Source organism: Pseudorasbora parva, chromosome 6 (assembly GCF_024679245.1).
Source record: "Pseudorasbora parva isolate DD20220531a chromosome 6, ASM2467924v1, whole genome shotgun sequence".
Classification (NCBI taxonomy): Eukaryota; Metazoa; Chordata; class Actinopteri; order Cypriniformes; family Gobionidae; genus Pseudorasbora; species Pseudorasbora parva.
The window spans coordinates 50080154-50089801 of record NC_090177.1 but is presented as its reverse complement, the minus strand read 5'-3'; the positions used below and the strand labels follow the sequence as shown (position 1 = coordinate 50089801).

At 49.9% G+C, this 9648-nt stretch overlaps 19 non-coding genes across 19 annotated transcripts; 16 read left to right on the top strand and 3 right to left on the bottom strand.

Moving 5' to 3' along the window:
- Positions 1–676: 676 nt before the first annotated feature.
- On the top strand, positions 677–763 carry trnay-gua (transfer RNA tyrosine (anticodon GUA)). Its single transcript is given in 2 exon segments — positions 677–713; positions 728–763. It is a non-coding gene; the product is annotated as a tRNA-Tyr (tRNA).
- A 312-nt stretch (positions 764–1075) lies between these two features.
- trnar-acg (transfer RNA arginine (anticodon ACG)) lies at positions 1076–1148 on the top strand. Its single transcript has one exon. It is a non-coding gene; the product is annotated as a tRNA-Arg (tRNA).
- Positions 1149–1573: 425 nt separating this feature from the next.
- Positions 1574–1645, top strand: trnae-uuc (transfer RNA glutamic acid (anticodon UUC)). The gene has a single exon. It is a non-coding gene; the product is annotated as a tRNA-Glu (tRNA).
- A 123-nt stretch (positions 1646–1768) lies between these two features.
- Positions 1769–1855, top strand: trnay-gua (transfer RNA tyrosine (anticodon GUA)). The gene is given in 2 exon segments: positions 1769–1805; positions 1820–1855. It is a non-coding gene; the product is annotated as a tRNA-Tyr (tRNA).
- Positions 1856–1909: 54 nt separating this feature from the next.
- Positions 1910–1981, bottom strand: trnae-cuc (transfer RNA glutamic acid (anticodon CUC)). The gene has a single exon. It is a non-coding gene; the product is annotated as a tRNA-Glu (tRNA).
- Positions 1982–2754: 773 nt separating this feature from the next.
- On the top strand, positions 2755–2841 carry trnay-gua (transfer RNA tyrosine (anticodon GUA)). The gene is given in 2 exon segments: positions 2755–2791; positions 2806–2841. It is a non-coding gene; the product is annotated as a tRNA-Tyr (tRNA).
- Positions 2842–4144: 1303 nt separating this feature from the next.
- trnae-uuc (transfer RNA glutamic acid (anticodon UUC)) lies at positions 4145–4216 on the top strand. The gene has a single exon. It is a non-coding gene; the product is annotated as a tRNA-Glu (tRNA).
- A 123-nt stretch (positions 4217–4339) lies between these two features.
- trnay-gua (transfer RNA tyrosine (anticodon GUA)) lies at positions 4340–4426 on the top strand. The gene is given in 2 exon segments: positions 4340–4376; positions 4391–4426. It is a non-coding gene; the product is annotated as a tRNA-Tyr (tRNA).
- Positions 4427–4480: 54 nt separating this feature from the next.
- Positions 4481–4552, bottom strand: trnae-cuc (transfer RNA glutamic acid (anticodon CUC)). The gene has a single exon. It is a non-coding gene; the product is annotated as a tRNA-Glu (tRNA).
- Positions 4553–4832: 280 nt separating this feature from the next.
- On the top strand, positions 4833–4919 carry trnay-gua (transfer RNA tyrosine (anticodon GUA)). The gene is given in 2 exon segments: positions 4833–4869; positions 4884–4919. It is a non-coding gene; the product is annotated as a tRNA-Tyr (tRNA).
- Positions 4920–5325: 406 nt separating this feature from the next.
- trnay-gua (transfer RNA tyrosine (anticodon GUA)) lies at positions 5326–5412 on the top strand. Its single transcript is given in 2 exon segments — positions 5326–5362; positions 5377–5412. It is a non-coding gene; the product is annotated as a tRNA-Tyr (tRNA).
- A 312-nt stretch (positions 5413–5724) lies between these two features.
- Positions 5725–5797, top strand: trnar-acg (transfer RNA arginine (anticodon ACG)). The gene has a single exon. It is a non-coding gene; the product is annotated as a tRNA-Arg (tRNA).
- Positions 5798–6222: 425 nt separating this feature from the next.
- trnae-uuc (transfer RNA glutamic acid (anticodon UUC)) lies at positions 6223–6294 on the top strand. Its single transcript has one exon. It is a non-coding gene; the product is annotated as a tRNA-Glu (tRNA).
- Positions 6295–6417: 123 nt separating this feature from the next.
- trnay-gua (transfer RNA tyrosine (anticodon GUA)) lies at positions 6418–6504 on the top strand. The gene is given in 2 exon segments: positions 6418–6454; positions 6469–6504. It is a non-coding gene; the product is annotated as a tRNA-Tyr (tRNA).
- Positions 6505–6558: 54 nt separating this feature from the next.
- trnae-cuc (transfer RNA glutamic acid (anticodon CUC)) lies at positions 6559–6630 on the bottom strand. The gene has a single exon. It is a non-coding gene; the product is annotated as a tRNA-Glu (tRNA).
- A 773-nt stretch (positions 6631–7403) lies between these two features.
- Positions 7404–7490, top strand: trnay-gua (transfer RNA tyrosine (anticodon GUA)). Its single transcript is given in 2 exon segments — positions 7404–7440; positions 7455–7490. It is a non-coding gene; the product is annotated as a tRNA-Tyr (tRNA).
- A 312-nt stretch (positions 7491–7802) lies between these two features.
- On the top strand, positions 7803–7875 carry trnar-acg (transfer RNA arginine (anticodon ACG)). The gene has a single exon. It is a non-coding gene; the product is annotated as a tRNA-Arg (tRNA).
- A 620-nt stretch (positions 7876–8495) lies between these two features.
- Positions 8496–8582, top strand: trnay-gua (transfer RNA tyrosine (anticodon GUA)). The gene is given in 2 exon segments: positions 8496–8532; positions 8547–8582. It is a non-coding gene; the product is annotated as a tRNA-Tyr (tRNA).
- Positions 8583–9478: 896 nt separating this feature from the next.
- Positions 9479–9565, top strand: trnay-gua (transfer RNA tyrosine (anticodon GUA)). The gene is given in 2 exon segments: positions 9479–9515; positions 9530–9565. It is a non-coding gene; the product is annotated as a tRNA-Tyr (tRNA).
- The last annotated feature ends 83 nt before the right edge of the window (positions 9566–9648 follow it).

Below are 9648 nucleotides of genomic sequence, written 5' to 3'. Positions count from 1 at the left end.
CTGGAGAGAGTCTCTGACTCTGGATCACAGTTCTTCCACTGAGAAACAGTCCAGTCAATTACCAACAAGACGTGTAAACACCTGCAAGGCGCCAGACCGGTGGGCCAGTGGCCTAATGGAAAACGCGTCTGACTATGGATCAGAAATTTCTGATAGGTTGAGCTTTCGTTCGTAATCTCTGTACCTTCGATAGCTCAGCTGGTAGAGTGGAGGACTGTAGGTGAAAGGTTGGCAATCCTTAGGTCGCTGGTTCGACTCCGGCTCGAAGGAGGTCCCTTTTCACATGCAAACCCTTTCTTGGCTAAGTTGCAAGGCAAAAGCATGTTCCCTGACCGGGAATCAAATCCGGGCCGCGGCGGTGAGAGCGCCGAATCCTAACCACTAGACCACCAGGGAAGGACTTTTCGATGAGCCTTCTAAATCCTGACTGTGGGCCTCTACCGTGTTTTGCTGCAACTTCTCAAGCTAGACCACTAAGGCTAGCCTTTTTGTCCTGGAGAGAGTCTCTGACTCTGGATCACAGTTCTTCCACTGAGAAACAGTCCAGTCAATTACCAACAAGACGTGTAAACACCTGCAAGGCGCCAGACCGGTGGGCCAGTGGCCTAATGGAAAACGCGTCTGACTATGGATCAGAAATTTCTGATAGGTTGAGCTTTCGTTCGTAATCTCTGTGCCTTCGATAGCTCAGCTGGTAGAGCGGAGGACTGTAGGTGAAAGGTTGGCAATCCTTAGGTCGCTGGTTCGACTCCGGCTCGAAGGAGGTCCCTTTTCACATGCAAACCCTTTCTTGGCTAAGTTGCAAGGCAAAAGCATGTTCCCTGACCGGGAATCAAATCCGGGCCGCGGCGGTGAGAGCGCCGAATCCTAACCACTAGACCACCAGGGAAGGACTTTCTTATTCGCCTCCTAAATCCTGGCTGTTGGCCTCTACCAGATTTTGCTGCAACTTCTAAGGCTAGCCTTTTCCTCCTGGAGAGAATCTCTTACTCTGGATCACAGTTCTTCCACTGAGAAGCTGTTCAGTCAAACACCAACAAGACGCGTATAAACACCAGCAAGTCGTTCCTAAAGTGGGCCAGTGGCGCAATGGATAACGCGTCTGACTACGGATCAGAAGATTCTAGGTTCGACTCCTGGCTGGCTCGAACGATTGTTTTTGCTTTGCTTTCAGCCTTTAATTATTAAATTGATTTATGTTTCTTATAAATTGACAGTCCAACCATAGGCTGTTTTGTCTGCGAGATAGCGCTTACCATTCATTACCGTGCGTGTTTTCAAATGCATCGCATAAGTACTGTCACAGGGACCTTGCTTTAATGAGCAGTTTTAAGTATCTATTATGTGATCACAAGAATGGGATAAAGTTTCACCCCCTGGGCGAAACAAATGACAGCTTCTTCCATTGAGTCTGTTAAAACTGAATTCGGTAAACAATGCCTTCGGATCATACCCATATTTTTAAAGGGGACGATCACACACTGAAAGCCAAAGGGCTCAACAGAACCCTGCCCTTGTACGTACCACATGGATGAAAAACACCCCCACAAGCCTGCTTGATAGGTGCAGGAATTCCCATATGGTCTAGCGGTCAGGATTCCTGGTTTTCACCCAGGCGGCCCGGGTTCGACTCCCGGTATGGGAAGTTGTGATTGTTTTGGCTTCCCTTACTGAACAGCCAGCGCTTCGGTCTGCGGCAAAAGCACTTTTAGCCGGCAGTGGAGCTGCAGCAACCTGATAGGTTGAGGTTCTGTTGCTCACCTGCGTGCCTTCGATAGCTCAGCTGGTAGAGCGGAGGACTGTAGGTGGAAGGTTGGAAATCCTTAGGTCGCTGGTTCGACTCCGGCTCGAAGGAGGTCATTTTTCACATGCAAACACTTTCTTGGCTGTGTTGGAGGGAAAAAGACTGTTCCCTGACCGGGAATCGAACCCGGGCCGCGGCGGTGAGAGCGCCGAATCCTAACCACTAGACCACCAGGGAAGGACTTTTCGATGAGCCTTCTAAATCCTGACTGTGGGCCTCTACCGTGTTTTGCTGCAACTTCTCAAGCTAGACCACTAAGGCTAGCCTTTTTGTCCTGGAGAGAGTCTCTGACTCTGGATCACAGTTCTTCCACTGAGAAACAGTCCAGTCAATTACCAACAAGACGTGTAAACACCTGCAAGGCGCCAGACCGGTGGGCCAGTGGCCTAATGGAAAACGCGTCTGACTATGGATCAGAAATTTCTGATAGGTTGAGCTTTCGTTCGTAATCTCTGTACCTTCGATAGCTCAGCTGGTAGAGTGGAGGACTGTAGGTGAAAGGTTGGCAATCCTTAGGTCGCTGGTTCGACTCCGGCTCGAAGGAGGTCCCTTTTCACATGCAAACCCTTTCTTGGCTAAGTTGCAAGGCAAAAGCATGTTCCCTGACCGGGAATCAAATCCGGGCCGCGGCGGTGAGAGCGCCGAATCCTAACCACTAGACCACCAGGGAAGGACTTTTCGATGAGCCTTCTAAATCCTGACTGTGGGCCTCTACCGTGTTTTGCTGCAACTTCTCAAGCTAGACCACTAAGGCTAGCCTTTTTGTCCTGGAGAGAGTCTCTGACTCTGGATCACAGTTCTTCCACTGAGAAACAGTCCAGTCAATTACCAACAAGACGTGTAAACACCTGCAAGGCGCCAGACCGGTGGGCCAGTGGCCTAATGGAAAACGCGTCTGACTATGGATCAGAAATTTCTGATAGGTTGAGCTTTCGTTCGTAATCTCTGTGCCTTCGATAGCTCAGCTGGTAGAGCGGAGGACTGTAGGTGAAAGGTTGGCAATCCTTAGGTCGCTGGTTCGACTCCGGCTCGAAGGAGGTCCCTTTTCACATGCAAACCCTTTCTTGGCTAAGTTGCAAGGCAAAAGCATGTTCCCTGACCGGGAATCAAATCCGGGCTGCGGCGGTGAGAGCGCCGAATCCTAACCACTAGACCACCAGGGAAGGACTTTTCGATGAGCCTTCTAAATCCTGACTGTGGGCCTCTACCGTGTTTTGCTGCAACTTCTCAAGCTAGACCACTAAGGCTAGCCTTTTTGTCCTGGAGAGAGTCTCTGACTCTGGATCACAGTTCTTCCACTGAGAAACAGTCCAGTCAATTACCAACAAGACGTGTAAACACCTGCAAGGCGCCAGACCGGTGGGCCAGTGGCCTAATGGAAAACGCGTCTGACTATGGATCAGAAATTTCTGATAGGTTGAGCTTTTGTTCGTAATCTCTGTGCCTTCGATAGCTCAGCTGGTAGAGCGGAGGACAGTAGGTGAAAGGTTGGCAATCCTTAGGTCGCTGGTTCGACTCCGGCTCGAAGGAGGTCCCTTTTCACATGCAAACCCTTTCTTGGCTAAGTTGCAAGGCAAAAGCATGTTCCCTGACCGGGAATCAAATCCGGGCCGCGGCGGTGAGAGCGCCGAATCCTAACCACTAGACCACCAGGGAAGGACTTTCTTATTCGCCTCCTAAATCCTGGCTGTTGGCCTCTACCAGATTTTGCTGCAACTTCTAAGGCTAGCCTTTTCCTCCTGGAGAGAATCTCTTACTCTGGATCACAGTTCTTCCACTGAGAAGCTGTTCAGTCAAACACCAACAAGACGCGTATAAACACCAGCAAGTCGTTCCTACAGTGGGCCAGTGGCGCAATGGATAACGCGTCTGACTAAGGATCAGAAGATTCTAGGTTCGACTCCTGGCTGGCTCGAACGATTGTTTTTGCTTTGCTTTCAGCCTTTAATTATTAAATTGATTTATGTTTCTTATAAATTGACAGTCCAACCATAGGCTGTTTTGTCTGCGAGATAGCGCTTACCATTCATTACCGTGCGTGTTTTCAAATGCATCGCATAAGTACTGTCACAGGGACCTTGCTTTAATGAGCAGTTTTAAGTATCTATTATGTGATCACAAGAATGGGATAAAGTTTCACCCCCTGGGCGAAACAAATGACAGCTTGTTCCATTGAGTCTGTTAAAACTGAATTCGGTAAACAATGCCTTCGGATCATACCCATATTTTTAAAGGGGACGATCACACACTGAAAGCCAAAGGGCTCAACAGAACCCTGCCCTTGTACGTACCACATGGATGAAAAACACCCCCACAATCCTGCTTGATAGGTGCAGGAATTCCCTTATGGTCTAGCGGTCAGGATTCCTGGTTTTCACCCAGGCGGCCCGGGTTCGACTCCCGGTATGGGAAGTTGTAATTGTTTTGGCTTCCCTTACTGAACAGCCAGCGCTTCGGTCTGCGGCAAAAGCACTTTTAGCCGGCAGTGGAGCTGCAGCAACCTGATAGGTTGAGGTTCTGTTGCTCACCTGCGTGCCTTCGATAGCTCAGCTGGTAGAGCGGAGGACTGTAGGTGGAAGGTTGGAAATCCTTAGGTCGCTGGTTCGACTCCGGCTCGAAGGAGGTCATTTTTCACATGCAAACACTTTCTTGGCTGTGTTGGAGGGAAAAAGACTGTTCCCTGACCGGGAATCGAACCCGGGCCGCGGCGGTGAGAGCGCCGAATCCTAACCACTAGACCACCAGGGAAGGACTTTTTGATGAGCCTTCTAAATCCTGACTGTGGGCCTCTACCGTGTTTTGCTGCAACTTCTCAAGCTAGACCACTAAGGCTAGCCTTTTTGTCCTGGAGAGAGTCTCTGACTCTGGATCACAGTTCTTCCACTGAGAAACAGTCCAGTCAATTACCAACAAGACGTGTAAACACCTGCAAGGCGCCAGACCGGTGGGCCAGTGGCCTAATGGAAAACGCGTCTGACTATGGATCAGAAATTTCTGATAGGTTGAGCTTTCGTTCGTAATCTCTGTGCCTTCGATAGCTCAGCTGGTAGAGCGGAGGACTGTAGGTGAAAGGTTGGCAATCCTTAGGTCGCTGGTTCGACTCCGGCTCGAAGGAGGTCCCTTTTCACATGCAAACCCTTTCTTGGCTAAGTTGCAAGGCAAAAGCATGTTCCCTGACCGGGAATCAAATCCGGGCCGCGGCGGTGAGAGCGCCGAATCCTAACCACTAGACCACCAGGGAAGGACTTTTCGATGAGCCTTCTAAATCCTGACTGTGGGCCTCTACCGTGTTTTGCTGCAACTTCTCAAGCTAGACCACTAAGGCTAGCCTTTTTGTCCTGGAGAGAGTCTCTGACTCTGGATCACAGTTCTTCCACTGAGAAACAGTCCAGTCAATTACCAACAAGACGTGTAAACACCTGCAAGGCGCCAGACCGGTGGGCCAGTGGCCTAATGGAAAACGCGTCTGACTATGGATCAGAAATTTCTGATAGGTTGAGCTTTCGTTCGTAATCTCTGTGCCTTCGATAGCTCAGCTGGTAGAGCGGAGGACTGTAGGTGAAAGGTTGGCAATCCTTAGGTCGCTGGTTCGACTCCGGCTCGAAGGAGGTCCCTTTTCACATGCAAACCCTTTCTTGGCTAAGTTGCAAGGCAAAAGCATGTTCCCTGACCGGGAATCAAATCCGGGCCGCGGCGGTGAGAGCGCCGAATCCTAACCACTAGACCACCAGGGAAGGACTTTCTTATTCGCCTCCTAAATCCTGGCTGTTGGCCTCTACCAGATTTTGCTGCAACTTCTAAGGCTAGCCTTTTCCTCCTGGAGAGAATCTCTTACTCTGGATCACAGTTCTTCCACTGAGAAGCTGTTCAGTCAAACACCAACAAGACGCGTATAAACACCAGCAAGTTGTTCCTACAGTGGGCCAGTGGCGCAATGGATAACGCGTCTGACTACGGATCAGAAGATTCTAGGTTCGACTCCTGGCTGGCTCGAACCATTGTTTTTGCTTTGCTTTCAGCCTTTAATTATTAAATTGATTTATGTTTCTTATAAATTGACAGTCCAACCATAGGCTGTTTTGTCTGCGAGATAGCGCTTACCATTCATTACCGTGCGTGTTTTCAAATGCATCGCATAAGTACTGTCACAGGGACCTTGCTTTAATGAGCAGTTTTAAGTATCTATTATGTGATCACAAGAATGGGATAAAGTTTCACCCCCTGGGCGAAACAAATGACAGCTTCTTCCATTGAGTCTGTTAAAACTGAATTCGGTAAACAATGCCTTCGGATCATACCCATATTTTTAAAGGGGACGATCACACACTGAAAGCCAAAGGGCTCAACAGAACCCTGCCCTTGTACGTACCACATGGATGAAAAACACCCCCACAAGCCTGCTTGATAGGTGCAGGAATTCCCATATGGTCTAGCGGTCAGGATTCCTGGTTTTCACCCAGGCGGCCCGGGTTCGACTCCCGGTATGGGAAGTTGTGATTCTTTTGGCTTCCCTTACTGAACAGCCAGCGCTTCGGTCTGCGGCAAAAGCAGTTTTAGCCGGCAGTGGAGCTGCAGCAACCTGATAGGTTGAGGTTCTGTTGCTCACCTGCGTGCCTTCGATAGCTCAGCTGGTAGAGCGGAGGACTGTAGGTGGAAGGTTGGAAATCCTTAGGTCGCTGGTTCGACTCCGGCTCGAAGGAGGTCACTTTTCACATGCAAACACTTTCTTGGCTGTGTTGGAGGGAAAAAGACTGTTCCCTGACCGGGAATCGAACCCGGGCCGCGGCGGTGAGAGCGCCGAATCCTAACCACTAGACCACCAGGGAAGGACTTTTCGATGAGCCTTCTAAATCCTGACTGTGGGCCTCTACCGTGTTTTGCTGCAACTTCTCAAGCTAGACCACTAAGGCTAGCCTTTTTGTCCTGGAGAGAGTCTCTGACTCTGGATCACATTTCTTCCACTGAGAAACAGTCCAGTCAATTACCAACAAGATGTGTAAACACCTGCAAGGCGCCAGACCGGTGGGCCAGTGGCCTAATGGAAAACGCGTCTGACTATGGATCAGAAATTTCTGATAGGTTGAGCTTTCGTTCGTAATCTCTGTACCTTCGATAGCTCAGCTGGTAGACCGGAGGACTGTAGGTGAAAGGTTGGCAATCCTTAGGTCGCTGGTTCGACTCCGGCTCGAAGGAGGTCCCTTTTCACATGCAAACCCTTTCTTGGCTAAGTTGCAAGGCAAAAGCATGTTCCCTGACCGGGAATCAAATCCGGGCCGCGGCGGTGAGAGCGCCGAATCCTAACCACTAGACCACTAGGGAAGGACTTTTCGATGAGCCTTCTAAATCCTGACTGTGGGCCTCTACCGTGTTTTGCTGCAACTTCTCAAGCTAGACCACTAAGGCTAGCCTTTTTGTCCTGGAGAGAGTCTCTGACTCTGGATCACAGTTCTTCCACTGAGAAACAGTCCAGTCAATTACCAACAAGACGTGTAAACACCTGCAAGGCGCCAGACCGGTGGGCCAGTGGCCTAATGGAAAACGCGTCTGACTATGGATCAGAAATTTCTGATAGGTTGAGCTTTCGTTCATAATCTCTGTGCCTTCGATAGCTCAGCTGGTAGAGCGGAGGACTGTAGGTGAAAGGTTGGCAATCCTTAGGTCGCTGGTTCGACTCCGGCTCGAAGGAGGTCCCTTTTCACATGCAAACCCTTTCTTGGCTAAGTTGCAAGGCAAAAGCATGTTCCCTGACCGGGAATCAAATCCGGGCCGCGGCGGTGAGAGCGCCGAATCCTAACCACTAGACCACCAGGGAAGGACTTTCTTATTCGCCTCCTAAATCCTGGCTGTTGGCCTCTACCAGATTTTGCTGCAACTTCTAAGGCTAGCCTTTTCCTCCTGGAGAGAATCTCTTACTCTGGATCACAGTTCTTCCACTGAGAAGCTGTTCAGTCAAACACCAACAAGACGCGTATAAACACCAGCAAGTCGTTCCTAAAGTGGGCCAGTGGCGCAATGGATAACGCGTCTGACTACGGATCAGAAGATTCTAGGTTCGACTCCTGGCTGGCTCGAACGATTGTTTTTGCTTTGCTTTCAGCCTTTAATTATTAAATTGATTTATGTTTCTTATAAATTGACAGTCCAACCATAGGCTGTTTTGTCTGCGAGATAGCGCTTACCATTCATTACCGTGCGTGTTTTCAAATGCATCGCATAAGTACTGTCACAGGGACCTTGCTTTAATGAGCAGTTTTAAGTATCTATTATGTGATCACAAGAATGGGATAAAGTTTCACCCCCTGGGCGAAACAAATGACAGCTTCTTCCATTGAGTCTGTTAAAACTGAATTTGGTAAACAATGCCTTCGGATCATACCCATATTTTTAAAGGGGACGATCACACACTGAAAGCCAAAGGGCTCAACAGAACCCTGCCCTTGTACGTACCACATGGATGAAAAACACCCCCACAAGCCTGCTTGATAGGTGCAGGAATTCCCATATGGTCTAGCGGTCAGGATTCCTGGTTTTCACCCAGGCGGCCCGGGTTGGACTCCCGGTATGGGAAGTTGTGATTGTTTTGGCTTCCCTTACTGAACAGCCAGCGCTTCGGTCTGCGGCAAAAGCACTTTTAGCCGGCAGTGGAGCTGCAGCAACCTGATAGGTTGAGGTTCTGTTGCTCACCTGCGTGCCTTCGATAGCTCAGCTGGTAGAGCGGAGGACTGTAGGTGGAAGGTTGGAAATCCTTAGGTCGCTGGTTCGACTCCGGCTCGAAGGAGGTCATTTTTCACATGCAAACACTTTCTTGGCTGTGTTGGAGGGAAAAAGACTGTTCCCTGACCGGGAATTGAACCCGGGCCGCGTCGAGAGCGCCGAATCCTAACCACTAGACCACCAGGGAAGGACTTTTCGATGAGCCATCTAAATCCTGACTGTGGGCCTCTACCGTGTTTTGCTGCAACTTCTCAAGCTAGACCACTAAGGCTAGCCTTTTTGTCCTGGAGAGAGTCTCTGACTCTGGATCACAGTTCTTCCACTGAGAAACAGTCCAGTCAATTACCAACAAGACGTGTAAACACCTGCAAGGCGCCAGACCGGTGGGCCAGTGGCCTAATGGAAAACGCGTCTGACTATGGATCAGAAATTTCTGATAGGTTGAGCTTTCGTTCGTAATCTCTGTACCTTCGATAGCTCAGCTGGTAGAGTGGAGGACTGTAGGTGAAAGGTTGGCAATCCTTAGGTCGCTGGTTCGACTCCGGCTCGAAGGAGGTCCCTTTTCACATGCAAACCCTTTCTTGGCTAAGTTGCAAGGCAAAAGCATGTTCCCTGACCGGGAATCAAATCCGGGCCGCGGCGGTGAGAGCGCCGAATCCTAACCACTAGACCACCAGGGAAGGACTTTTCGATGAGCCTTCTAAATCCTGACTGTGGGCCTCTACCGTGTTTTGCTGCAACTTCTCAAGCTAGACCACTAAGGCTAGCCTTTTTGTCCTGGAGAGAGTCTCTGACTCTGGATCACAGTTCTTCCACTGAGAAACAGTCCAGTCAATTACCAACAAGACGTGTAAACACCTGCAAGGCGCCAGACCGGTGGGCCAGTGGCCTAATGGAAAACGCGTCTGACTATGGATCAGAAATTTCTGATAGGTTGAGCTTTCGTTCGTAATCTCTGTGCCTTCGATAGCTCAGCTGGTAGAGCGGAGGACTGTAGGTGAAAGGTTGGCAATCCTTAGGTCGCTGGTTCGACTCCGGCTCGAAGGAGGTCCCTTTTCACATGCAAACCCTTTCTTGGCTAAGTTGCAAGGCAAAAGCATGTTCCCTGACCGGGAATCAAATCCGGGCTG